The following is a 27,130-nucleotide window of genomic DNA, read 5'->3' as shown; positions in this document are numbered from 1 at the left end:
AATTCAACCAAAAATCAGACGTGTGTATTTATGACATCAATTACTAGGCCTCCATTCTTTTTTTCAGAAATGGAAGTAACTTAAAATGTTATTGTGTGTTTGTAATCTGAATATTTTTATCTATAGGCTTATACAGCAAAACTACAGAGCTTCCAGTAGGTTATTTTACAGAGCTGTAAACACGGGAATCTCTGACCGCATGCAGTCGTTGACAAACACCCAATAAATATAGGCCTATCAAACTACGCTATATGTTATTAAATTGTACATAGGTTATATATCGGATTATTTTATTTACAAGTTTCATGTTTGTGTTTATAGCCTATACTTGTTGCACAATGTTTTTTCCCCCTTTTGTTAATCTGTTAATTATGTTATAGCTTATTATATATTTTGTGTGATACTATTTATTTTATTCCTTTTATAGATTTAATTTGTTTTTCTTCTTTCACAAATGCGCTGCAGGTGCATGATGCAACGATTGAATCTGCATGATCTTGTTTACGCTACTATTCACGCATATAAAGCTAAAGCCCTGTATAAAACTAAAAAAAAAAAAAAAAAAAAAATTCTAATCTTACTGGTTAACGATCGACTAATGAGCTTCGTTTGACGTTCAGGAAAATAAAAATAAAATGCTGTCATTCTGCATTTCTCCACCATATTTACTATGCTGTGCGCAAGTTCAGCTAACTCAGAAACTCAAAAGACCAGACGTTAGATTTGTTTGTAGCCACCACTCACATCCATGTTGATAAATTCCAAGTTTTGTGTTGAAACGACCATACGCCCAATTTTCTGTCGTACGTTCGTTTTGTAAATGAGGCCCAGTGTGTTTGAGTGGATTTGCTTTACACTGATCTTGTTTGCATGCAGAACATAAAGAAAGCTTTGTACATAATACAGAGAGTTCTGTGATGCTCATGGATGTTTCTAACCATGAGGTGGCAGCATTGCCCACTGATATAAAATTAAACAGTACAAATCTTAAATGGATAAAGTGCTACACATGGGCTGTGTGATTATCCAGCCCTTATGTTTATGGATGAATAATGTACTCACCACTGCAGTGTAGCACACTGTCCTAATAAAGTAGTAATTAATATGCCAGTGCTGCAGCAGACCCTATTTAAAAGGCCTTGTCTGTTGAAAGAGAAGCCATGAACACACTAATTGCTGCTTATTAGGCATTATATGCCAGCAAACAGTAGCATGCTGATATAAAGATGGAATAGTATACAGTTATTTGAAGTTGCAACTTGCAAGACTTTTATACTGTGTGCCAGTATGCTGGATAATATAAAGTTTGTTTGTGCCATTAAAATGACTGCATCAACATATTTCAACTGTAATTTAAAGGCCTGTTGATTTGAATTCATCACTGTTTTATATGACACATAGCCTTTGGATGATAAATTCCTATGCGCATCAAGTAAGCGGCATCATAAATATGATATCCATCATGATGCAGCAGTATATCAAGTTCTTAAAAGGAAATTATTCATTTTAATATGTGTGCAATCTATTTGACAAATCATTTTTCAAATGGATATTAATATTATATAAAGCAGCTTCCATAAAAATGCTAGTGAAAATATAACCTGCTTTATTTTCATAAATAATGATATTTTTTTCTGGCTCACTCTTTGTAGATCCACATACTGGTTATTAGGAAATTATGTGTTGTAGACATTATGGTGAATTAAGTTGACAATAGAAGTACAGTTTAAAAATATTGACATAAGAGACAGTCTGAAATCTTATATTATAAATGTTTTATATTACTGTAACAGTATACATCAAAAATATATATTTTGGCTGGAAAATTGAATGAAAAAATAATTTTCTTGTGGTAATTAATTTTATAAACGATCTATTGGGCAATCCAGTGAATTATATACATTACAGATGAAAGTTACTTCATCTAATTTGTTTATTTTCTCTTTTTATTTGGAACTTGATGGACGCCAACTAAAAGATTTCATTATCCACAGCAAATGAAAGAGTCTGATTATCAGGTCCTCATCTTGACTTGTTTGGGACAAGTCCTGCTCTGCATTTTCAATTCTGCCCACTGATATCTAACATATTCAACAGGATATAAATCTTTACCGGTTGACACAATTATGGGTAATGCCACCAAGCTTTGCAAGTAGGCTGTTATTTTTCTTCTCATTCATAGACCTAATAATGTGGTAAAGGAAATGACCTGGGGTTGGTTAATCCTGTGGTGATGTAGTTCATAATGCTCAGATCCAGGCTGTGAGGGCTGGGGGTGCTGCTTTATTGTATGAGACGTGGGAGAGACATAGAAGAGGGAATGGAGTGACTTACAGGAAACCATGCAGGAAAGGCAGATGGTGTTTACCTTCCAACTACAAGCATGGAGTGGTGGGTGTGTTTTGTGCAAGCAGATTTTTTTTTTTTTTTTTTTGGGCATGTGATTTTTGTGACGTGAACCATAACTGATTATGCAAAGTGATTCATCTGATTGGTTTTCATAAGATTTATTGTTCTGCCAACAAGTTACCCACAATGGCAGACAAGGTGCTGGAAATAGCATTACTCACTGAGCTAAGGGATTTGAGCAAACTCCATAAGTATTTAACTTGTTACCTATATAAGTGATCAGACTTGCATCTAGGACATGATAAAATGATTAAACAATTAGATTTACATTGAAGGGAGGACCTGAGCCATTTGTTACGTAGCAACATGTATAATCATATGCATTATGTATATTTGTGTAAGTTGTTACTTTCTTATATTTTTAAGAAGGAAATTGTCTTTTGGTTATACACAGGTTGCTGTTGCCTGTTCTGATCTTTTAATGACGCACCTTCAGGGAAGAAAAAGGTTATTTTGTTTTCGTCCTTTGGTGCTCAGTCTAAATTGAGATGGCAGTGAGGCTGGAATAAGTCAACAGTGGCATTACCATACCGTGATATTTGCATAATATTTGCATATAGCCTGGAGGAGAAGGCAAGGTTGTTCTAGTACTGTTGGCGATATTCTTATTCATTCCTGTTTCTTTTTCTTTTTTTTTGTGTGCGTTATTGAAGTTCTAGTCTGATGTTCAAATATTATATTAAGATCTAACAGCTGGCCTGCTATGGTAATCTACAACTGTATTTTATCAGCTAAAGAAGAACGGATAAAGAAGCAGATTCCTAGTTCAAGTGCCTTTTGTACAGAGGATACCAGACTTAAATTGTGCAGTGGTTGTATATTTTAAATGGTGATTTGTTTTCCCCTCCCAGGGAATCTGGTCTTTAGTGTGGTTAATGGAGCTTTTATAGGCAGTTGGAGACCCACATAAGTAGCTGCGGCTCTCATGAATACACAGTCAATCTTTTGTCACGTAATCTTTTAATGGGAGAGTGAAATCTGTTTCCATCCTTTAAAAATTTGAGCTTGCGCCTATACCTCTTTCTTGATTGATTCATTTTAGAAAAATGTTACCCAGAGGCAATAGGCTTTAACGGACACAAAGAAGACAAAGAAAAACACCAGACCAGTATGTTCGCTCATCTCCCATCATCGAGGTCACAAACAGCCGAAGTGAGTGACTATGTACAGGATTAAATATTCAGAAGGCAATTATGAATAATTACTTGAAAGAGACCCTCCACTGTGCTGCCAACCAACCCAAGGTGACGACACTCATGGCAGCGGTAGAGGCTGCTGGGATCTGTCTTTTTTTTTTTTTTTTTTTTTTTCTGTGCTGTTGGCTTTGTTTCTGCAGTATTTACCCACTCTGCTTCTTTTCTTTATCTGGCTATGACAGTTGTTTTTGCTTTTTGCTTTGCACCTTCTGTTTCTGTCTTCAGGCTTTTAATCTGATGTTCCTTGCATTTGGCCCAGATCCTGATCGTGATCTATGATGCAAAATAATGAAACAAAATTTAGCAGTTTACCTGGAGGGAAAAGGCGCCTTTTTAACATTTTTTTGTTTTTTTGTTTATATATATATATATATATATATATATATATATATATATATATATATATATATCTCTGATCTAAATCTATCATATCTTGTGGACAGAAAGGACCTAGCATTGACAGTTCAACTGTCATTTAGATAAGCATCAAGCAATTTGTGCGTGTCATTTTTTTTTTTTTTTTTGTTTTTGAAAAACTTTGATTATATTAGGCTCACTAAACCTTAATCAGTCAATCTTTACATAACAGTTGGGCTTACATAAAAAGTTTAACAGTTAATGAGAAAGTACTGAATAATGTAATAGTCACAGTAATTATTTCCTCATTAAAAGTCTTATCCATCAAGAAATGAATAGTGCTCCTTTTGAAAAATGTTTAGAATCATGTAAATTCATAACACAGGACTAATAATAATTTACACTTACAATTACAGTTGATGCTGTATCCACACTAGTGGTTAACATATTTAGCGTTATTAAGTGTAATGCGGGACTTTTTTGACAGCGCCTGAGCACATGCAAACTATTATCCTGCACTATATTCAGTTTGCTGCTATCTCATATTCACTGTGTACTATATGTAAAATGGAAAATGATTCCATCTGTGCACAGATCTACCAGATTGTTGACTGCAATGTTGATAGCAAAGTTTATTTCTTTGTATTCATTTTTTAAAAACAATTTATGGATGTTTGCAAATGCCATAATAGGAATACAGAATCCAGGTATTGCTATTTTACACATTTTAATATATATTTTTTTTCAAATAATTAATTTATCCATTTTAGTACATTTTATGTAAAATAAATGTTTTAATTGTAGAAATGTGCTTTGTATTATTTATGCTTGTGTTCTTATCTAAAAATAAATATCATTCATCAAAAACAAAACCTATATATATATATATTAGGGCTGTCAAATGATTAATCACGATTAATCACATCCAAAATAAAAGTTTTGTTTACATAATATATGTGTGTATACTGTGTATATTTATTATGTATATATAATTACAAAAACACATGCATGTATATATTTAAGAAGAATATGTTATGTTTATATATTAAATATATTTATATATAATATAAAATATAAGAATATAAATATATAAATGTATATACATTTTCTAAATATATAATTTATGTGTGTGTATTTATATATACATAATAAAATATACCCTGTACACATACATATATTATGTAAACAAAACTTTTATTTTGGATGTGATTAATCGTGATTAATCATTTGACAGCCCTAATATATGTGTGTGGTGTATATATATATATATATATATATATATATATATATATATATATATATATATATATATATATAAAACATTAACAAACAAAGTGATTTCAGTCATTTTGTCAGTGCTACTTCAAAAATCCTGAAAATCCAAAAGGAAAAATATAGAAACAGCAAAATTCCCATCGTCTTTGTCACCACAGGGAGTGATGCTGACTCGCTCTTTCTCTTCAAGGTTACGCATTCAATAGCCAGTGAAGAAAGAGAAACATACATCCTAAACACAGTGATACTTTTCTTTTTACTGCCCTTGATAGCTTCACCTGTTGAGCCAGCAGGACACATTCATAATTCATCTCTGAAAGTAGACTGGATGTACCTGGTTGTGGCTGGAATCAGAAACTGAGGATAGTTACACTTAGCCTATATCCTGCAGAATGCATTTAGGCTAGAACAGTGTTGCCGCATGGCCCTCAAAGAGATGATACAGTCAAAAATCCCAAATGTGTGCTGTCGGTCTTATGTAAGAGCCTCACAGGAGAGAGTGTGTCCTAAACTGGCACAATTTTCCTAACCAATCGTTATTTATGTACTGGAAAAAGAGAGCAATGTAGCATTTTCATTATAATTTTTGTCTTCAGACCTAGGCCTGAAACAATTATGCAAATGCTAATATGCATTGCAAGTTCCATCAGTTGGATTTCCTGAGAATCAAACCCATTGTGTTGCTAGTGCCATGATGTACTGTAATTTTTATCATGCCAATTGCTTTTTTTAGGAATACCACAGCTGCTGTAGTTTTTGTCCTTGGAGTTCTTGATTCTACTCTTTAGACAGACAATCTGATTTATTATTGATGCTTCATTTATGCATCTTTCAAAAAGGCTTTGCCCTTTTTTGGCATGGTGTTCTCATCTCAGCATGTTTAAAAGGCAAAATAACAGACCTTTTAAGCTGATGTTTTGAAAATGCACATGCAGTGTAGGGCTGGGCGATATGACAATATTATCGTATATATCGACGATGTCTCATAAGTATCGCAATCTCGATGTCAGCAGTCAGGTAACAGATTTTTATCGACATTATCTGGAAAAAAAGACAAATGATAAACCTAGTAAGTTGCAAAAAATATTTTACATAGCACTATAGTCACCATACAGGTCTTTTTGCATGCAAGAGTGAAATAGTTTACATCGCGTTCCAAAGTATTATGCAAGTGATATAGCAATAGGATTTTGGTACAATAAAGAGTCAGATTTTTGTTTGTGTGGTTTTTCACATCTTTTTAGGTAACTGGTATCAATCTCAGACAGATTTGTTCAATAGTTTGCCAGGTCTTCTTACATAAATGGAAACCCTAATTGAAAAGGTTGTTCCAAATTATTAAGCAAGTTACAGTTCTGAAGATGAAAAGTATGAAACAGTTATTAATGAAACAGTTATTTTTATTTAGTTAAAAACAAGCCAACTTCACTATGATGAACTTAAAATTGGGTTTCCTCCACAGTTCTCCTCACAAAACGAAATTCATTTCAAACACAAATTTGATAAGAACAGAGGAGAAATTATTAGCAACACCAAGATAACAGCAAAACTTATGTTTTCTGTTAGTTTAAGCACAAACTAAGAAAAGTAAAACCAAACTTTGTGGCAATAATTAGGACCAAACTGAACATGGTGTGTGTTTATGAGGAATGTCGGCAATGTTGTCTCGGCGGGGCAGGGCATGGTGGAGGTGGGGCTTAGGTAGACGATATTATCGGATATCGCAATATTTTTAAAGGCGATTATCAATAAGATATTTTTGACACATCGTCCCAGCCCTAATGCAGTGATCCCTTTTTCAAAAAAATTTCCTTGATTTCTTACCTCCTCTGTATTTTTCCCACAGTCTCTTCTGTCATCACCTCCTCTTGCTGTATTTTTTTTTCTAACATGTTCTTATCCTCATTTGTCAAAGCCATGACCTTTTTAAAACTCACACAGGGGCTGGATTCAAACTTTAATTGGTCAGAATATGACAAGTTCTTCTAGAGCTGAAATGACCGCCTGACCTCGTAATTATGAACCGATGCTGAATACTCTGTTAGTCATTAATATCTGAGCTTTCAAATGCAAGCTTATACTGTATGACTATTAAGAGTTATTTTGTTGAATTCATTTTAAGGTGCATAATTGAGACTGTCGATACTGGCTGTTCCTTTCAAATGAGCTGATCCAAATTTAATTAATTACCCAGGTCTCCACAGGACTCACACAGCCCTTTTGTCTATCTTCCTCCCCATGGTGAGATTCTGGTTGACTGAGTCCAGATAGCAATTACGATGCATATGAAAAATTAAACGCGTCTGCTTGAGATCAGTGCACATTTGGAGCACAGAGTCAATAAACACAGCACAACATTACTCTTGGCTTCCGGCAACTCATTTTCTTAAAATAATTGGCTGATGAGGTTTTTCGCTTTGTTTTTGCAAGCTCTCTTGTTCCTGTTTTGGTTATTCCCATGTCTGTTCCTCAAGGACTATGAGCACCGGTACTGTTGGAGGGCTTAAACGAGTCATATTCCTAAAGGAAACCCTTTCCTCTTTGTGTTTTGAAGCCAAGCAAGAGTGCAAGAGACTTTTTAATCCTTTGTGCTGGGAATTTGGCTTCATATTATCTGCAGGTGCCTTAAAGGGTTAGTTCACCCAAAAATGAAAATTAGCCCATAAATTACTTACCCTCAAGGCATCCTAGGTGTATATGACTTTCTTCTTTCAGGCGAATCCAGTTGGAGTTATATTAAAAATTGTCTTTGATCTTTCAAGCTGTTTAATGGCACTCAGCGGGTGCATCAGTCCAAAAGAAGTGAAATAAAAAGCGCCCATCCATAATAAAAAAAAAAAGTGTCTCACACAGCTCCGGGTGGTGAACAAAGGCCTCCTGTAGCGAACTGATGCGTTTTTGTAAGAAAACAAAAAAAATATTCAAAACATAATAATCACTTTAATCTAGCCTGCGCCAACAGTTGTACACAGTTGTACTTGGAATCAGTTTTCATTTTAATTTAAATGTGTGAACTAACCCTTCAGTTAACAATATGGGGATTGAATTTCATGCTCTTTGGTCCTTCTGCCACTGCATGAGTATTACTGACAGACTCTGAGATTGACAGGTACAAATAATAAGGCATAAAATTCAACCTTTGTTTACTGTGAAATCCCAGTGGTAAGTAGTTTGTAGACTTTTCACAAATTTCATAAGGTGAAGAGTGTAATCATTTTTGAAAAATACTTTTTTTTTTTTCATTTCCAGCCTAATATGCAGAGACGACTACCATCCCTACTTAGCAACACTGGTTAAGTTTTTTTTTTTAATAATTGTTATAAATGAATAAATAATAATGCAAAATGTATGTATACACAAGTTCAAAAATTTGGGGTCAGTAAGATTTTCTTATGTTTGAATAAATTAATAAATAATTTTAGTAATAAATAGTTGATCATTAGACTAACATTAACTAGATCACTATTGATAGTACGAATTAAATGCATTGTTACAAAAGATTTCAGTCTTGAAATAAATGCTTTTCTTTTGAACTTTCTATCCATCAAATAATTTGTTTTCACAAAAATATTAAGCAATACAGCCCTTTTCAGCATTGATAATGTTTCTTGAGAACAAAATCAGCAAATTAGAATTATTTCTGAAAGATCAAGTGACATTGAAGACTGGAATAACATTCAAATAGAAAAAAAGTAATTTTAAATTGTGATAATATTTCACAATATTCCAGGTTATGCTGTATTTTTAATCAAATAATGCAGCTCTAAGTAAAAGAGATTTCTTTTAAAACATTTCAAAATTAATACCAACCAGTATATACATATGCATATCCATATACACATCTATATATAACAGTAATAATAAGGTTACAATCCCAAACCAGCCTAAATATCATACACGCATCTCTCTTCTCTGACAAGGCATTGGGTCTGGAGTATCTTGTTTTGTCAGTTTTGAAATTAGTTTGAGATGGAACTAGCTATGGTTCCTCTCAAGAGGCTTAACAAGTGCTGTGAGCCAGACTGTCATAGTATGTTCTTTCCCTCTCTCTAGTATTGTTGTCATACAATTCTCATTGTTTTTGCCCATATTACAACCTTGTTACTTTGAATTCATGCATTTAGAGTATGAGGCTCAATTAACGTGTGGCTCAGTTAAAATAAGTGTTGTATAATGTGTTTATGTGCTCTAATAGCATGCTTGATATGGTTTTTGTGAGAGCTTGATTTGAAATGCATTAGCTGGGTGCTCAGGGAGGCTCTTTAATTGCTGTCAGTGGTGGACTCTATTTCTGCCTTAAGGCAAGCACCGTTGTCTGGTTCAGCTCACCTGCTGATCTCACAACCCATCTGTTCAAGGATCTGTGTATTTACTACATGTACAATGCTTCATACTGTGTACACAGTTCACGTTCTCGTGAAAAAGGGCTTGACTATATGGTCTGTGTGTCTGCTTTCAAAGTATGTAGCTGTCTTGTAAATATGTATAAATAAACAGGCTCTTTGCGTTAGAGGTGGTTTTCCTGGATAAAGCAGACGATGTTGGCAGATGATTGTCTGTGCCCAAGGCTTTGGCTTGACTAGGTTGGTTTAACCTTTGGCTGGGTGAATGATATCACTGTGCATGTCTGAACCCACTGGCATTTCTGTTCGTCTGCATCTTTATTGTTGTTTATTGACACTGCATTTATGTTTCACCTTTTTTGTGCAGACCCTATGTTTAAATAGTGTAATTTAGCAGGTAGCTGAGACTTTGAATCTTAAAACTGCTGTTTTAGTAGAAATATAATTTTCTGTCAATTATGTTAAAGGTGACATATGAAAATCTGACTTTTTCCATGTTTAAGGGTTATAAACGGGTCCCCGGTGCATCTACCAACCCATAAAACGTTAAAAATAACAACCCAGTAAATTCCCCACAGATCATTTATTATATCATTTTGAAAATGTCTGTTTTGAGTGGAAGCAGAAACAGGCCATTTTAGTCCATTTCTCTTTAAAGGAGCCATGTGTAATGTCTGGCAAAAAAATCTAGTCATACTCCACATTCCATACCAGATGGGGGCAGTATGCCTCAATAAAGTGAATTGGTCTACTCTAGAGTAACAAACGAGAAACGGCATAGTCTCTATGCTCCGCCCCTACCTTCACAACAACCCTAGAGCCATAGCCGAAGCCTAAAGGAAGAGTTTGCCTCCAGAGGAACGTTGGGTGATGTCAAGTGATTTTGAAACATGACATCTTCAAGCTACTCCCCTTCACCTTTACCAGTGAATATGTTCATATTCGTTTTGTTCATATTACATTTTGAATTGTATTTACACATTATTTGAATTAAATTAATTTGACAGACAGCATTCTGTCAACATCATTGGTCAACATCAGACAGCTGATGTTGACCAAGCTAGCGCCAACCAACGTAACCAGAGCTGCCAACTCTCAAGCAATTGACTCTTTTCACACGCTTTCAAAAACTTGACCGCTCTGAATATAGTGAGTGAGTGCGCGCGCGGCCGGGGCGCTCTCTCTCTCCCTCTCTCTCTCTCTCTCGGGTTCATTATCATCGAAGACATTTCAAGCTTCTTAGGTAATGTAACATTTTAGCATCAGCTTGGTAGAGACGGGCTTTGGTAGATAACAGGTGAAAACCGGATCGGATCTGTGGGTAAGTTATAGCTAGCTAATTATCAAACGCAGCTACGGTTAGACATCGCTAACATTAGCACGTTTATCGAACAGCCTTCGATACATTTCAATGTTATAACTTCCCGAAAAAAGTACGCAAACATATAAAACAAACTTCTAGCGAAATACCAACAGGATCTTACTTACCAATCCAAAAGAAATGTTGCAAGTTCGGAGTCGAACCTCATTTCTTTCAAGTCCATCAGTTGTCTCCAGCGATGGAAAGCAGTGCCGATGTTTACTCTGTTTCGGCTCCTTTTCTTATCGGATTTGATTTGTGATTCCGAGCACGGTTGGTTCCCTGTGTTTTCCCATCCTTCCCGCTCTCTTTCCCTGAACTGAAATGAAGTAGTGGGCTGTACCTTCCACACGATTGACATTAGGTTCAAGTACGCCCACAAGCCGTGCGAGTTATTCGTGTATTGCAGGTTGGCTGGTGGTTATGTTGCCCACATATCGCCTCCCATGGCCGAAACTGGAATTACGACACCTGTCGGGCCGTGGCTAGTAATGCTAATGCTAATTAAGGTTGATATCTCTGCAGCACTATAACTTGACATTTTTTTTAATGACATCATCGCCCTTATTTCGTCTCATTCTTTTGATGCGTGTAGGTCATTTTTTTGATATTTTTACCTCAATTTTTACACATGGCACCTTTAAATGCAAATGAGCTGCTGCGCCCCACCCTCTTTCCCAGAACAGGGCTGTGCAATTTTAGCTCGTATCACAGATCTCTGCCAAAAAACATGTGTTTGGTTTTGATTATCATGTATATCATGCTGAAATCACACATTTTAAAGCCATCAGTTTGAAATTTCTGATATTCGTTTTTCTGGACGCACAAATCCAAAGCACACGAACAGAGAGCGGCTGTCACACGCATGTGAGTACTAAAAGTTAACGTTCACACACAAGTTTATGTTAAAAACACACTTAAGTTACAAAAACACAGTCGGTTATGTCTGTGAAGTTAAACGTCTGGGAAAGAAATCGAATGTCTATATTAGATCGGTGTATTAAGTGACAGCAGCATAATATACAGTAGCTATACTGACCGCTGTTTGGGTCTAGTCTGTTATTATGACCCAAACAATAAAATAAAAGCAGAAAATCACTCACTGCTCAGTCTGGACTGAATAACTTCTGTAGCTCTAATAAGAAGACATTTCTGTTTTGAATGCTGCTTTTTAATGTTCTGGCGTGAAGATAAACATGGCAGATAATGTGTGTGTGGCTCACTCAGGGCGGGGTCATGGCTAATACGGCTGTGTCTGTCAACTGTCGTGGGTGGGGCTGGTAAAGTGTGATGTCACACTTTACGGATTCTCTGATCAGTAAGCACTGAGACACTGCTCATGATTTATAGCAATAAAGGGGGTTGCAAGTGGGTTTTTGTTGTTTTTTTGTGGTTGTGTACACACACTGCCAACACACATTTATGTTCAACAAACATGTAAAAGTGAATTTTGCATAATAGGTACCTTTTAATAATTAAGGAAACTATTTAATGTCAATTTGGTGATTCAATGTATATCCAATTGACCCAATTTGAATAAATAATTTGATCAGTAATTTGAATAAATTGTAGAAAAACTTTTTACTGTGGACACAGAAGTGTTTTGTAAGTTTAATCTTGGCATTTTCAAATGAAATCTTGACCGTTATTAAAAGGTCTCTCTATCATGCTATTCCTTCTTAGTTTCTTAAATGATTTTGATTCTTTCAGTCCGACTTGTATGAAAGCACATGCACTTTCTCTTTTTCCTGCATTTCATTTATCTTTGTTGGTGTCTGTCTGTGCTCTGGCATCAGGTGCTTGTTTGAGGTCCACTCTACCTGAATGCCATTTCACTCTATCAGATCAGATCTGTTTCTTCAGCCAACACTGCCATGGATAAAAGCCACGTGAGGTTGCCGTGGAAACTGTCAGGGCTGTTATGAATGTTGTCTCTTTGTGAATTGATTCACATTTCCATTTTTTTTCTCTGTTGCTCTTTGTGTCACTCTCAGTTCTCAATTTATTTAAACTGATTGAATCCTCTGCATGTCTGGCCGCATCCAGCCTTGACTTTATAACAGCATCTACATTTACATAGTTCTAGGTAGTTGCATCAAAACTGGATCATCATTTTTGTGACTGTTGCACAGTAAATGAGAAAACATGGGGACAGACTTGCTGTGGCATTCATTCAACAAATACAAGTTAACTTTATCCACTTTGTGTCCACTGTATGATAATATAATGGTTCTGATAATATAATTTTTAATGAAAAAAAGGAAATATTTGCTATGCTTTTCTGATTCTTATTGAAGAGATAATATTTTTTTTGTATTTTTAATGGTGAAAATGTTGTTTCCTTATTTCAGCTGAGACACAATCATTCATTATTCATTATGATTTTTGGAGCGTAGATCCAAATATGGGCTTAAATATACTGAGACAGTGTCTAGCTTCTTCCCTATTTGATCAGATGCGCTCAAACAGGATGTGATGGGCCAGAAAACAGTTATTGAGTTTGAACAGCGATTGATTGGGTCAAGTCTGGATCAGCCAGGGAGGAACTGATGTCCCCCTTTTAATTAACACGCTTGTAGCTTCAGACGATCTGTCAATACAGCCGCCAGCCCTGTGTCTCATTGAACGTCACTGTAAGACTGTGTAAATAAGCTCACCCCATTGGGACAAATGGTTTGATATTTGTAATCTGCACAACAAACAGTGCCATTGTATTTGATATCGGTCCCATGTTACTCACTGCTGGTTTAATTTAGTTGTATGGAAGCAGATCTGTGGTTGGTGCAATGGTAGAGTCGCCTCATGGAAAGTCTGGTCAATTAACTACTGTCCAGCGCTGTGGAGTCTCACACTTTCAAAGCTGAGATTCCGCACCAAATATAAGGCCAATGTCTAACCAAGAAATAACAGACATAGAGGCAAACAAGCCCCACTTTTTCATTTAAATCCCTCTAGATGCTTATGCACGAACATAATTCTGCTATTACGCTTTTCATCTGTAGAAAAAGTGCTACATTGAAAATGTTGCAGTAAGGAATAAAAGCATTTCTGAAGCTTTTCTCTGGAGAACCATAAAAAGAGGGGGACAGAGCTGGTTGTGTTGCTCCATCTTCTATAATGAGGCAGGAGGATGAAAGAAACTACTGTCTATCACCAGGCTGCAGTATATTCAGAATCTTATCAGCAATTTTGTGATTGTTTTTATGATTCTAATAGAACATATTTTATGTTGTCTGACTGCTGGGTCAAGAAAATTTAACTCAGTGTTTTTGCACCGCAAAAAACTCAGTAGCTTTGAAAATGCTTGGTGCTTCTACATTAACGCATAATCGCATGAGCGGGAGTTTTGGTTTGCCCTGTGATTTATCTATAGATGTGATTTATACTTAGATGAGTTTTAATTAAGAGAGAGCTATTAAGCATCCAATAAAATGACATCACACTTTGTCTTGATACACTTCTATTGCTTGTCTGTCAGGATAAAAGCCATCTCGTTTATCACAGTAATAGTGAACCCCCACCAGCTTCTCATAAATGCTGGACTTTTTGGCTGAAATATCTTATGAGGCATTTTTGCCTTGATAAAATGTTAGACTTTTTCAGCAGATTCTTTCCCAGGGCCTTTCCCTTACAACATCTATTAATGTTGCCAAATAATTTGATGTTATTTGTTTTTGTTTTTTTATTCATGCCTACCTACAGCAATAAAGCAATCAAACTTAAAGGGATAGTTCACCCAAAAATGAAATTTTGATGTTTATCTGCTTACCCCCAGGGCATCCAAGATGTAGGTGACTTTGTTTCTTCAGTAAAACACAAATTATTATTTTTTTTAACTTCAGCCATTGCAGTCTCTCAGTCTACAATGCTTGTCAATGGTCTCAGAATCTATGAGAGAGAAAAAAACATGCACAGAAAAATCCAAATTAAATCCTGCGGCTCATGACGATACATTGATGTCTAAAGACAAAAACTATCGGTCTGTGCAAGAAACTGAACCGTATTTATATAGTTTTTTTTTTTACCTCTGATTCACGTCCAGACTGTTAGAACTCTTGTGAACGCGCTTCACAGCAGCCTGCATCATCTTCTTCTTGTGGCTTTTCTGGCGGATCGCAGACTTATAAGTGCATTACCACCACCTATCTCTCAAGTGGACCATTGACACTCAAGATTGAGATTGTAGATAGTGTGTTAATGGTCCATTTAGAGGACCATTAGAGACTGAAATTAAAGGCTGCAACGGCTGAAGTTAAAAAAATCATAATTTGAGTTCTACTGAAGAAACAAAGTCACCTACATCTTTGATGCACTGGGGGTAAGCGATAAACATCTTTTTGGGTGAACTATTGCTTTAATAGATTTTTTGAGTTCAGTTGAGTTGGCTGTTTGGGATTTCATTATTTTCCTTATTTTTAGTCTGTGTATAGAATTGATGCATAGAGAATAATCTATACTCTATTGATTGCTTTAGACTCTGTATTATTTGTACATCTGATGTATTGCCTTTCTCCTCCTTTCGTCCCTTCCCTGTGATCTTGACCCATCACAGACTTCCCAGCTTGGATATTTGAGCTTTATTGATCTTTTCATCCTCTAATATCCTATTACCCTCTCTCTCTCTCTCTCTCTCTGTGTGTGTGTGTGTGTCTGTGTGTGTGAGAGTGTGTGTGTGTGTGTGTGTGTGTGTGTGTGTGTGTGTGTGTGTGTGTGTGTGTGTATGTATATATATATATATATACAGTATATATATGTGTGTGTGTGTGTGTATGTATATATATATATATATATATATATATATATATATATAGCATAAGTAACGATACACATATTCGTATTTAACCGTTCGGTACGAGGCTTTCGGTTCGGTACGCATTACAAGGATTCTTTGGACTAATCCTATTACATTTGAAAAATAAAAGAGCTTAAAATGTGTGAAATATAATTTTCTCAGTGTCCTTGCGTGTGTGTGTCCATTTACTAAAGGGATCACAGTGAACCCTTTAGAATTTCCTATATTTCTGCAAAAAAAATCCCAAAAAATCATCAGATTTTATGCAAGTCATGAAAGTTGACAAAGAAAACCCAATCAAACAAATGAGATAAAAATATATACTTTGTCATTTATCTATTCAGGAAACAGATCCAATATCAAATATATGTGAGAGGCAAAAGTATGTGAATCTCTAAGATTAGCTGTTAATTTGAAGGTGAAATAAGAGTCCATTTTTTCAGAGATGTTTTTAATCAGTGAGACTGAAATGACTATCTGGTGTCAGTGTGTGCCCTGTTTTATCTAAAGAACAGGCATCTTTCAAAGTTTGATCATGTTTGTGGAAGTGTATCATGGCACAAACAATTGAGATCTCTGAGGACCTCAGAAAAAGATTTGGTGTTGCTCATCAGGCTAGAAAATGTTTCAAAGCCATCTCTAAAGAGTTTGGACTCCACCAATCCACAGTCAGACAGATTGTGTGCAAATGGAAGAAATTCAGGACCACTGTTACCCTCCCCGGGAGTGGTCCACCAACAAAGATCACTCTAAAAGCAAGAGGCATAAAAGTCCAGTAGGTTTCAAAGGACTGCAGATTAACTTCTAAGCAACTAAATGCCTTTCTCACATTGGCTCATGTTAATGTTTATGATCCCATCATCAGGAGAACACTGAACAACCATGGTGTCCATGAGAGTCGCAAGGAGAAAGCCACTACTCTCCATAAAGAACATTGCTGCCAATCTGCAGTTTGCTAAAGATCATTTGGACAAGCCAGAGGAATACTGGAGAAATGTTTTGTAGATGGATGAGACCAAAATAGAACATTTTGGTTTAAATGAGCAGTGTTATGTTTGGAGAAAGATAACACTGCATTCCAGCATAAGAACCTTATCTCATCTGTGAAATATGGTGGTGGTGGTGGTAGTATCATGGTTTGGGCCGGTTTTGCTGCATCTGGTCCAGGATGGCTTGCCATCATTGATGGAACAATGAATTCTGAATTATACCAGCAAATTCTGAAAATGTCAGGACATCTGTGCGAGAACTGAATCTCAAGAGAAAGTGGGTCATGCAGCAAGACAACGACCCAAGGCACACAAGTCTTTCTACCAAAGAATGGTTAAACAACAACAAAGTTAATGTTTTGGAATGACTGAGTCAAATTCTGGACCTTAATCCAATTGAAATTTTGTGGAAGGACCTGAAACAAACAGTTCATAGGAGGGAACCCACCAACATCACACAGCTGAAGTGGTTCTGTACTGAGGAATGGGCAAAAATTCCTGCAAGCCGTTGTGCAGGACTGATCAGCAGTCACAAGAAACGTTACTTGCAGTTATACCAGATACGGAAAGCAAAGATTCACGTACTTTTGCCACTCACAAATATTTAACAATGGATAATTTTTCTCAATAAATAAATAAATGACAAATTATATATTTTTGACTCCTTTGTTTCAGGATTTGTGTGAAAATCTAATTATGTTTTGGGTCATATTTATGCAAGAATATAGAAATTTCTAAAGGGTTCACAAACTTTCAAGCAGAGAAGTGTGTGTGTTTCCATTTCCTTTATTTTAAAAGATGTCATTAGATAAACTGTTCTCTACCAATCCATCAGTGTCCTACAGGCTGCTATTGACTCATGCTCTAAGCCATTAATAATTAATACATTTTCTCCTCTGCTACAATTTAATGTGGTTGCAGTCTCCTGCAAGCAAGGTTTTTCGGCCCTCCAGACATTCATTTAGAGGTGTTCATTCTCCTGCCTCTATCTGGCTAGCACCCTGAGACACTGAACTCTCCAGTCGAGAGAGGTTTTTTTTTTTTACACAGTCTTGTTCATTTTTCCTAACTTGAGAGCTCAGCTATGGAGTTTACTTGAGGTGAATACCATATAGCTATTTGTGAAAAGAGTAAAACAAATATCAAGGTGTAAATTTAAACTTTATATCTGACCATTGTTCCTGGTGAACTACTACACTATGTTTTTGTAAATGTGTTTAGTGTACATATTTGTATAATTGTATATTAATTAAATTCAAATAAATTTTTCATATACATTTGTTCTACTTATTTTTGTTATGTAACTGTTAATCAGGATAATGCAGTCAACTGTTCATTATTGCAAAATAAACAGATAAAATCATGTTTTTTTTAAGCCTGAAATCATGATATCGTACATATTTTATATAGGATAAAGTTAGAGATTTTTACAGCTAAAATTGATGATCAGTTTCTTGTCATATGAATATGGCGATACCAGTCTTGATTATTTAAAGAAATAATTAGTTCAAAAATGAAAATTGTCTCTTTATTTACTTAACCTTGTGTCGTTTCAAACCTGTACGACTTTTTATCTTTATTCTGTGGAACATAAGAGGAGATATAGAGAAATGTCAAAATATCATATCTTCTGTTCTGCAGAAGAATGACATGAGGGTGAGTAAATGATGATTTTTTTTTTTTTTTTTTTTTTACTATTTAAGCGTTTAAAGGTGTTAATCAAGTATTTAAGTGTTAATCCAGAGTGGAGCATTTCTAGTTAAAAGCAGTATAGACAGCAAAAACTGTTATCTATTAAATATTTATTTGTGAAATGTGTCACTACTTCTGTGGCTTACACTGCTTAAACATAATGTGTTCTTAATAGGGATGATCCGATCTGCCTTTCGCCTCCGATACCTAGGGTTCAGTTTTGGCCAATACCAGTGAAGTTTTTTTCCCCATTTAAATAAATGTAGAGTTTGTATATCTCTGTGTGTGGAACTGATAATCATTCTTTCACAATCTACTAGATAGATACTACTTCATTATAAAGAAAAATAAAAAAAACAATAAATATGAAAAAATATAGGCCTATGCAAATTCATAATCTATGACAAAAATTTATCATAAACTAGGTTAGTGGATAATTAGGCAGCAAAAGTTATTCTAGAAAAATCAGTGTACAATAATTTGAAATCCAAACATTTAGTGAAAAAACTATTTTGTGGGGAACAAATAAAAGTATTGCACTAAATATGGTAACATGTTACACATTGCTATTTGTATTATTATAAAATCCATTCATGAACATTCATGAATGTATTTGTGTATATAAGTATATATTAGGCATGAGCCGATTACCGGTTTCAAGGTATACCGCGATTAGAAAATTTCACGGTTTAAAACCACTAATATTTTCCATTATACCGTTCCTGTGGTATGCGCTGTTTTCCATGTCTCCTCAAAGACTGAAAGAGTAGGAATCCCTCAGGCTGAGTGCAGTGTACAGAGTAACACTGAACCCTCCTCCTCCTGTTGGTGCGAGCGAGCGGTCAGTCACGTGTGTAGAATGGCCCGGGTACACTTCACATTCAGCGTTCCTTTCCGTCTTGCGTACAGCCGCGTCCGCACAGCTTTCAAAAGTATACTCAACCGCAGATGAGCGCAGACGGATGAGCTCGACACATGCGCAGTACCACGGGGTGCACGGCTTTCCGCGAGCCTTCTTGATGATGAAAATAACGTAATGCAGATGGTGCTCAGATGGCCGAAGTATACGCGATCGGTAACCAGCCGTTTTTTGACCTTATTACAACTCACTGTTCTGGACTTGCACAAACTGCGTTGTTATGCAATCATTCTCCAAAATATCATTTATGTGAAAATATGAAGTCTGTTAACGCCCGTTAACACAGGCAAGAGACGCTGAAGACGGACGCACAGAGAAAAATATTGTAGTAGGGAGATCACTCATTGTTCATGATGCACAAACTATTGGAAGAAAATCCTCAATATTGATATGGGGGTTTATATGAATGTGTTTCTGAGGGGAACTGACTGTCTTCTGAAAAGTTTACTTGGTATTTTCATCTGGTCTCTGTATAGTTCATATTAAAGCAGTGTTTGCAGTGCAGCTTTGTTTACAGCGGTAACCAAGGAAACGCTGTACTTGGTCTGGATCTGGTGTTCCAGAAGCGCCTCCTGCTGTCAGAGAGTGAATATGCGTCTCATTCAGAGCTTTTGCTGTTTGTTTCGTTCAGGCATGTAGTATACTTTCACAAAGCTTGTCAGAACATTCTGTTTTTGCTTCAGATTGGGTTATTATTAAAGGGGTCATATGATGCTGCTAAAACGAACATTATTTTGTGTATTTGGTGTAATGAAATGTGTTTATGCGGGTTTATTAAGGTAAAAAAAAAATATATATATATATTTTCCACATACTGTACATTATTGTTTCTCCTCTATGCCCTGCCTTCTGAAATGCGTAGATTTTCACAAAGCTCATCGCTCTGAAAAGCGAGGCATGCTCTGATTGGTCAGCTATCCAGCAAGTTGTGATAGGCAGAATGCCTCAAGCGTGCGGCGGAAATGTTACGCCTCTTAACATATTGTGATGCCTTGTTCAGCAATGAGACAAAAACACAAAACCCATTATTTTGGCCCTCTTTTGGAAAGCCAAACAAAGTAGTTTCGCTTTCACAGTGAAACACACAGCGTCAATACGACATGGCGGCGGCAACAACAATATTATAACGAGAATAAAAGGTACGCCTTCTTTCTTTGCGTGAACATCTGGGCAGCGTTATGCAAATCTTCCCACATACTGACGTAGAGATGTGGGGGCGTGTTAGAAAGAGCCGTTTCAGGGGGGCAAGGACGAGTCTCAGCTTTTATAAAGAATATCTCTTTGGATTTAAGACTTTAGTCTTGCAACTTTACAGATCTTCTTTATTCACCAAGAGCTTGTAACACTCCAAAGAGAAAGGAAAATTTGAAATCGCATCATATGACCCCTTTCAATCAAATTGTGTATGATTATAATTTTATAACTAAATGATATGAAATGATATAAATTATTTGTTTATGAATTATATAAAATTAAATAACTGTAATTACAGATTTAGGTTAAATAAAGATGTCAGACTTTATTTTTTTTCTTTTTAGGAAACAAATCAAAGAAAAAATAAATTAATTCTGCTGTTTCTTATATTCTGTATGTTGCTCAAAAACAAAATATATTGTGTCCAGCAGAAAAAAAAAGATGCCTTTTTTTTACCCAGTCATTTAAAAATAACACATTTCAGAGCTGTAACAACAATACCGTGAAACCGTGATATTTTTGCTTAAGGTTATCATACCATCAAAATCTCATACTGGCCCATGCCTAGTATATACTGTACAATTAAAATACATTTCTTTTAAATGTTTAGCATATTTTTTAATAAGGCAACTACATATGAAAGGACTAAACCAATACAGTGCAGCATGAAGTGTTTACAATGTGCGCATCCGGTGTGCAGAGTGATGCGCTTGAAGCAATTGTTGCAGTGTTGCAAAGCACAAAGAGAAGAGATATTGATGCGTAGTGTATTATATCTGTGCAACAGTTACTGAGCCTTTCTTTTAACAGTTTTAAATGTCAGTTACTGTGCACGTTAAAAACAGTTTATATTCTTTTCTGTGCCCGTGTTTTGTTCTCACAGACACCCGATAGCAAGTAACAAAACAACATTAAACTCCGGGAAGAAGTTAAAGTCCTTTTTCCAAAATCATAGACATGTATTTACAAATCAAAATGTGCAAAGCAGGTGGCACGAGGAGTGTGAAAGTGATGGATTTTGGATTTGGTGTATTGTGTTGTTTTATGGGTTAAGGAGTAATTCGGAATAATTTGCACAATCGAAAAAAGAAAAAAAAAAATCTTGGATTTGGATCGGCCCTCTCTGACCGATACCCGATCTGAGAAAAATGGCAGTATCGGAGCTGATACCCGATGTGAACATCGGATCAGCACATCCCTAGTTCTTAACACTTTTGACAGCAGTGCTGGGTAGGATTAGTCAGCAAACTCGATTTATCACTAACAAATGGCAACTGCTATATATCATTCCCACTGCCCCCATGCATTTGGTAGTCAGTAGGTGAATAAGTTGTCTTTATTTCATGAGCAGTGATGGATGAGCCTTTCTGATGGTGGATGAAGTCTGGTATTGATGGTCTGACTGGATACTTACCAAACCCAAGAACATCCTTGAAGAAAGTGCTTAGCTAGTGATACGACTCCCAATGTGGGTTTGTGTGCAGTAAAACAATCATGTTTTTCAATAGGTACATGATAGAAAAACTGATGCAACTGACTGAAAACTTGCAACATGCACTCCCTGAGCATATATAAACTTTGCAGATCAACTCACTTTGCTTTGAACATTAGTGTGAACCCAGCAGATGTTATAATAATTTAATGTGGTTGATCGTCCAGAGAAATCACTACAGGTGCTCACAGAGGTTATTCGGAATTCTTTTTAATGTAAACGAATATGCAGCTAAATAATGTGGTTGTTCATTTGCTTTTCTCAGCAGATATGTTTTTTTTTCTATCTGTTTGTTTCTAAATCAACTTTTTTAGTTTAATGGGTTCTTTTTAAGAAGAGAGAGCCCTTCTCCAGGCCTTTATCACATAAAAATGATAATCTCTCCCTGTATGACAATGCTTTGTAGAAACAGAATTATAAGTTGTAAATACTTGTGGAAAGGTAGGCTAAACTTAAATGTTTTTTGTGCTGTTTGACAGTGATTTTACTGGCAACACTCCAGAAATGTCTTCACATTATTAAAAAAAAAAAAAATATTGAACCAGTTATGTGTGTTGTATGGTCACCAGCCTTTCTGTCAGCATTTCAATCTTTCTTTTCTTGTCTGTTATACCAACATGCATTTTTTTTTTTTTAATAACCTCTGCCATACTTTTTCCTGCTTGCCTCAGGGAGCGGGCTGACAACTTTGGAGTTGAATGACTAGATTTTCAGTAGTGATAAAGTAAAAAGAACAAAAAGTTTTTCACAGGAGCTCCTATCTTGATGTTCTCTCTGATTCTTGAAAATGCTTGCATCATTGTGGAACTACAGGAAGCTTATTTGTTTAGTTGTGCACATGAAGGAAGGAGGTTATTAAATATGAAGTGTGTAATATGAGCTTTCAAAAAGCCCAGCATCTGAATATTGCTTCTTCCCTACTACACTATTTGAGAGAAGTCTCTTATCCTCACCAAGCCGGCATTTATTTGATCAGAAATGCAGTAAAAAAGAACTATTGTGAAAGATTATTGGAATTTAAAAAAAAAAAATTATATGTTTTAAAATGTAATGTACTCATGTGATGGCAAAGCTGAATTTTTAGCAGCTATTACTCTAGTCTTCAACATCAAATTACTAGAAATCAGTCTAATTTAGTGTATTTGTTTCAGGATTTTTTATTTTTTTTTTGAAAAGAAGGTTAAAAGAAACATTTCTTTGAAATAATTTGTAACATTATAAACATTATAAAAATAGCTATGTACAAATATGCAGTATTTATAAAACGGTAGGCAAAAAAAATTATCTAATTCAGCAAATTCTGAATTTTCTGTGGACGATGAATCACTGGATGTTTCCTTTTAAATCTCTTTTTCCCCCAAGTAGGTTTAAAGGAAATGTTTCTATAAGGGTTATTTTGGGTGTTTCATTAGTTTCATGATTTAATGCAGGAATACAATTTTTGTCATATTCTACCAGTTCTTCATAAACACTCATGTTAAGCACACACTCATGCACTTTTCGCAAAATGTAGCTCACCAAGTTAAAAAGATGGCTTGTGTGGGGTTTTTTGGCCTGAAGCTTGCTCAGCATTTCATTATTATGTGCCCCTGACGATGCTGTTTCTTGGAAGCAGCCTGTGCCTGCTCTCCACAGATACTTTGAGACATGGCCACTCGTCACTATAAAACTGCTAAAGTGGCATCAGTTGACATCTGGTTTTGTTTGAACGTCTTTGACATTCAAATATGTGTGATTCAGTGCATTGGTAATGTAGATTTAATAGCACCCGATTTGACTTTCTTTTACCTACAGCTCAAGTTCTCATTCACCTGTTTGTTTTTAAATGAAGCCCACGACCTGTTTGTGATGTTGTACATCTGTAAATTAATATTTTAAACCGGTCTTAATTTACTAAATGCTAATGAAGAGCCTCCAAGTTCATGTCTGTGTTTTCATCATTAATTTATGGTTTAGTTCTCAATAGGCACACCCAATTATAACCCTGGCGGCTCTGGAATAAGATTTGATTTTACAGAAATGTTTTCCTGTAGCTAGATGTTGCATCAAATTAATTTTTGCTTTCCTCTTTCCCTCGGGTAGGTCTAAATGTTTTTGTTTGCAGTATCTATCACACATTTTTAATGGTGCACTAGATTAATGGCATCCATTTCTGCTGTCAGGTTTGCTTTTAGCCCTCTCTGACTCCCTCATTACGTGCCCACCGAATGGCACAGGAACATCACTCCATGACTCGATGAGAAATGGAGTTCACATGTAATTTAAAGTGTGGCAGAAGAAAATGCTATGATAGTTTTGTGTATGTATGTATATTGTTGTATGTGTGTATGCATCTTGAAGTGAATGGGCTTTTATGGTTGTATGCTGTTTTGAACACACCTGTAGCTTCAGATATTGATGCTGATGTTTTGGAGTGTGTCATTTACATGTGCCCTAAGCGTGCAACCTTAAGAATTCATACCATTAGTCAGTCTCATGACCTCTTCAGATCAATAATAGTGAACGTGCTGTCTGTTTTTCTAGAATCATGCATAGATCAATATGATTTTCTGCTGTGTCCCTCAGGACCGAAGAGCAGAATGAGATTTGTGGGGGTCCATGTCTTGTTTGAAACAGCAGCAGTGTCTGTGGAGTGTGTGCTAGGTCAGGACTATCTTATTACATGAACAGTCTGAGAATTTGTCATGCGTCAGCTTTTCATTGCAGGAGGGCCTCTTAGGTGCAGGTCATCGAGTGCAACTACGCCAGACTCACATTAGTAATGTAATATAGTTATTTGAAGCCTTACAGGATGTTGCATTAAAACGAGTTCATTAGTAATGTATATTAACAGCATACAATTCATTTGAATCCTCCTTCCAGGCAATGCGACTTTTATGCTTCAGTGTGGAACTAAGTGAAATGTGGTTGAGTCCTTGATTTTACCCAGATTTTGGGACGTACTCATATTGGAAGCAGTCAGCATGTGACCTCTGTCCACCCTCTTATTTATCACACTGAAAAAAAGATTTTGTGTAGAAACTATTGTCAGTTACAAGCAACACATTAAATTAACCATGAAATTTTGAAGTAGAAAAGCTTAAATTGTATTTTCTTGTAAAATGTACTCCAATAATTTGTTATATTTACAACCACAAAAATCATTCTTTTATTTCTTTTATCCATTGTGGAGTCCATTGCTATCTTGCTGCAAATTCAATTCATGTAACAAATTTCTAAATATTGGAAAACGATTTGTTAATATAGCACAAGTTAAATTTGTTCAAGAGAACAAACATCACTTCTCAGGGAAATTGGTGGGAAAAAGGTTTATTTTTCTGAGAGCAAATTATTTAGGTGAAATATTATTGTTTTTGATCTTAGTTTAATAATTTATTTGGTAAATGCATGTACATTGCAGTCTTCATACTAAATACATTTCTTGAAAAATACATTTGAATCAATGAGTAAAAAGAAAGTAGTTTAAATAGAAATGAAAAAGTAATGGTGTTTTCATCCCACATATGTTATGCATTATTCCAAAATTTGCATACAAATTCCTGGATGGAAACCCAGCTATTTTTAAGCAGTCTTCATATATAGAGCATATGTATAACAGTTAAGTGACTTGTAAAGGATCGCCATAAAGTGTTTACAGTATGGATTGACTTACATTACCCAGTAGCGCATCATTTCTATTAATGTTGATTTAGATATATAAATCAGTTTGTACTATGCCAACATTGGCTAAAAATACTTGACCCGTTGTTTCACACTATCCTTCAGACATTCCTGAAGATGTTTATAAAGAATGTAGGCTGCCTCCAATAGCAGATGCCTCATTCTCACACCTTTGGCAAACTGGCAGGATTTCAGTTACTGGGTAAATACACATGAGATAGCGCCTCTTTTTTTCAAAGAACTGTTTCGCCTTTCGCACAGCTTTAGTTCCAGAACTAAAAGTACTGGGACGATTTTGCGCAGACTGTTTCCCAGAACCATTTAAAGGGTTGCATTCGCGCCGAGAGTGTGTACTAGGACGTGACATAAACTGGTCTACAGCGACGTCATTTGTGCGCGGTGTTATACAACGAAAACAAAGACGAACAACGTTAACAACAGGAGGATGGAGGACGCTGTGATCGGAGCTGTGGTTTTGTTGCGTCTCGCGGGTTTCACAATAATGGACATGGAATGTCATCGAATACGTAAATCGATTGAAAGAACGGAAAGGAGGACTAAGAATCTCCAACGACAACTGGCAGCACTACATTTGCTGCAAGTGCCTGCACTTCTGAGTCCGTATATTTATCGCTGTTCGTCATACTTGCAACATAAGTTGACACAATGTTTACAGTATGTTACACGGCGTTTTAAATAATGGTGGGTGAGGGCGTTTTCGAACGCGTCTGGCCAATCAATTTCTACTTACGTCACGGGTCATACCAGTTGTGCTGGTTAGACCCTGCTCCGGAGTAGGCGGCCCGGTACTAAAATCGCACCCAGTTCCTGTGGTGCGAAAACGCACAAAAGTGGGTAATTCCACAATTAGTTCTGGTTCTATGAAAAGGTTCCTGCGGTGCGAAAGGCCCTATTGATAAGACTTGTAGCAATGAGCTATGTTACCTCTCTGGTCCTTGACTTCACCACTGACCCTTGAACTTGGATGTGATAAATTAGAGAATGTATGTAAGTGTGCATGTGCCAATGAGGTCACATTGGCTGCTTTATCTTGCTTGTTTAGCTGGACAGTTTATTTAAAGCTGCATGCAGATAGGAGTTTATAATTAGGAATTTCTACACAAACTATTGGAGGTATGAATGGGAATAGTTCTTTTGTAGATATAGAATTATTTGTTAATAAACAGTCAGTCACTGATTTATTTTGTGAATCACTGAATCACCACTCTTTCTCCTCTCATAATTGTAGGGCCATATAGACATTAAGTATTAAGTATTAGAGTTAGTATTGGTATTTTCAGTATCTGATTTTGTGCAATTGTATTTGGCTTCTCGCTTGGTCCAGATTAGTGTTTACATCCATGTATATCAACATAAGTGCAATGTAAATATACTGTGGAATTTTTTTTTTTTATTATGTGACATTTTGCATGCGTATCATCATATTTGCAT

General features: G+C 35.9%; 1 protein-coding gene across 11 annotated transcripts in view; it reads left to right on the top strand.

Annotated features, from left to right (window-relative positions):
* Positions 1–27,130, top strand: part of LOC109058162 (microtubule-associated serine/threonine-protein kinase 2-like) — a 132,419-nt gene that overhangs the window by 32,062 nt on the left and 73,227 nt on the right. The gene's annotated exons all lie outside the window — the stretch shown is intronic.

The sequence above is a fragment of the Cyprinus carpio genome, chromosome B6 (genome assembly GCF_018340385.1).
Source record: "Cyprinus carpio isolate SPL01 chromosome B6, ASM1834038v1, whole genome shotgun sequence".
In the NCBI taxonomy this organism is placed as follows: domain Eukaryota; kingdom Metazoa; phylum Chordata; class Actinopteri; order Cypriniformes; family Cyprinidae; genus Cyprinus; species Cyprinus carpio.
The sequence above is the reverse complement of the archived record's forward strand: the minus strand, read 5'-3'. Positions and strand labels throughout refer to the sequence as shown.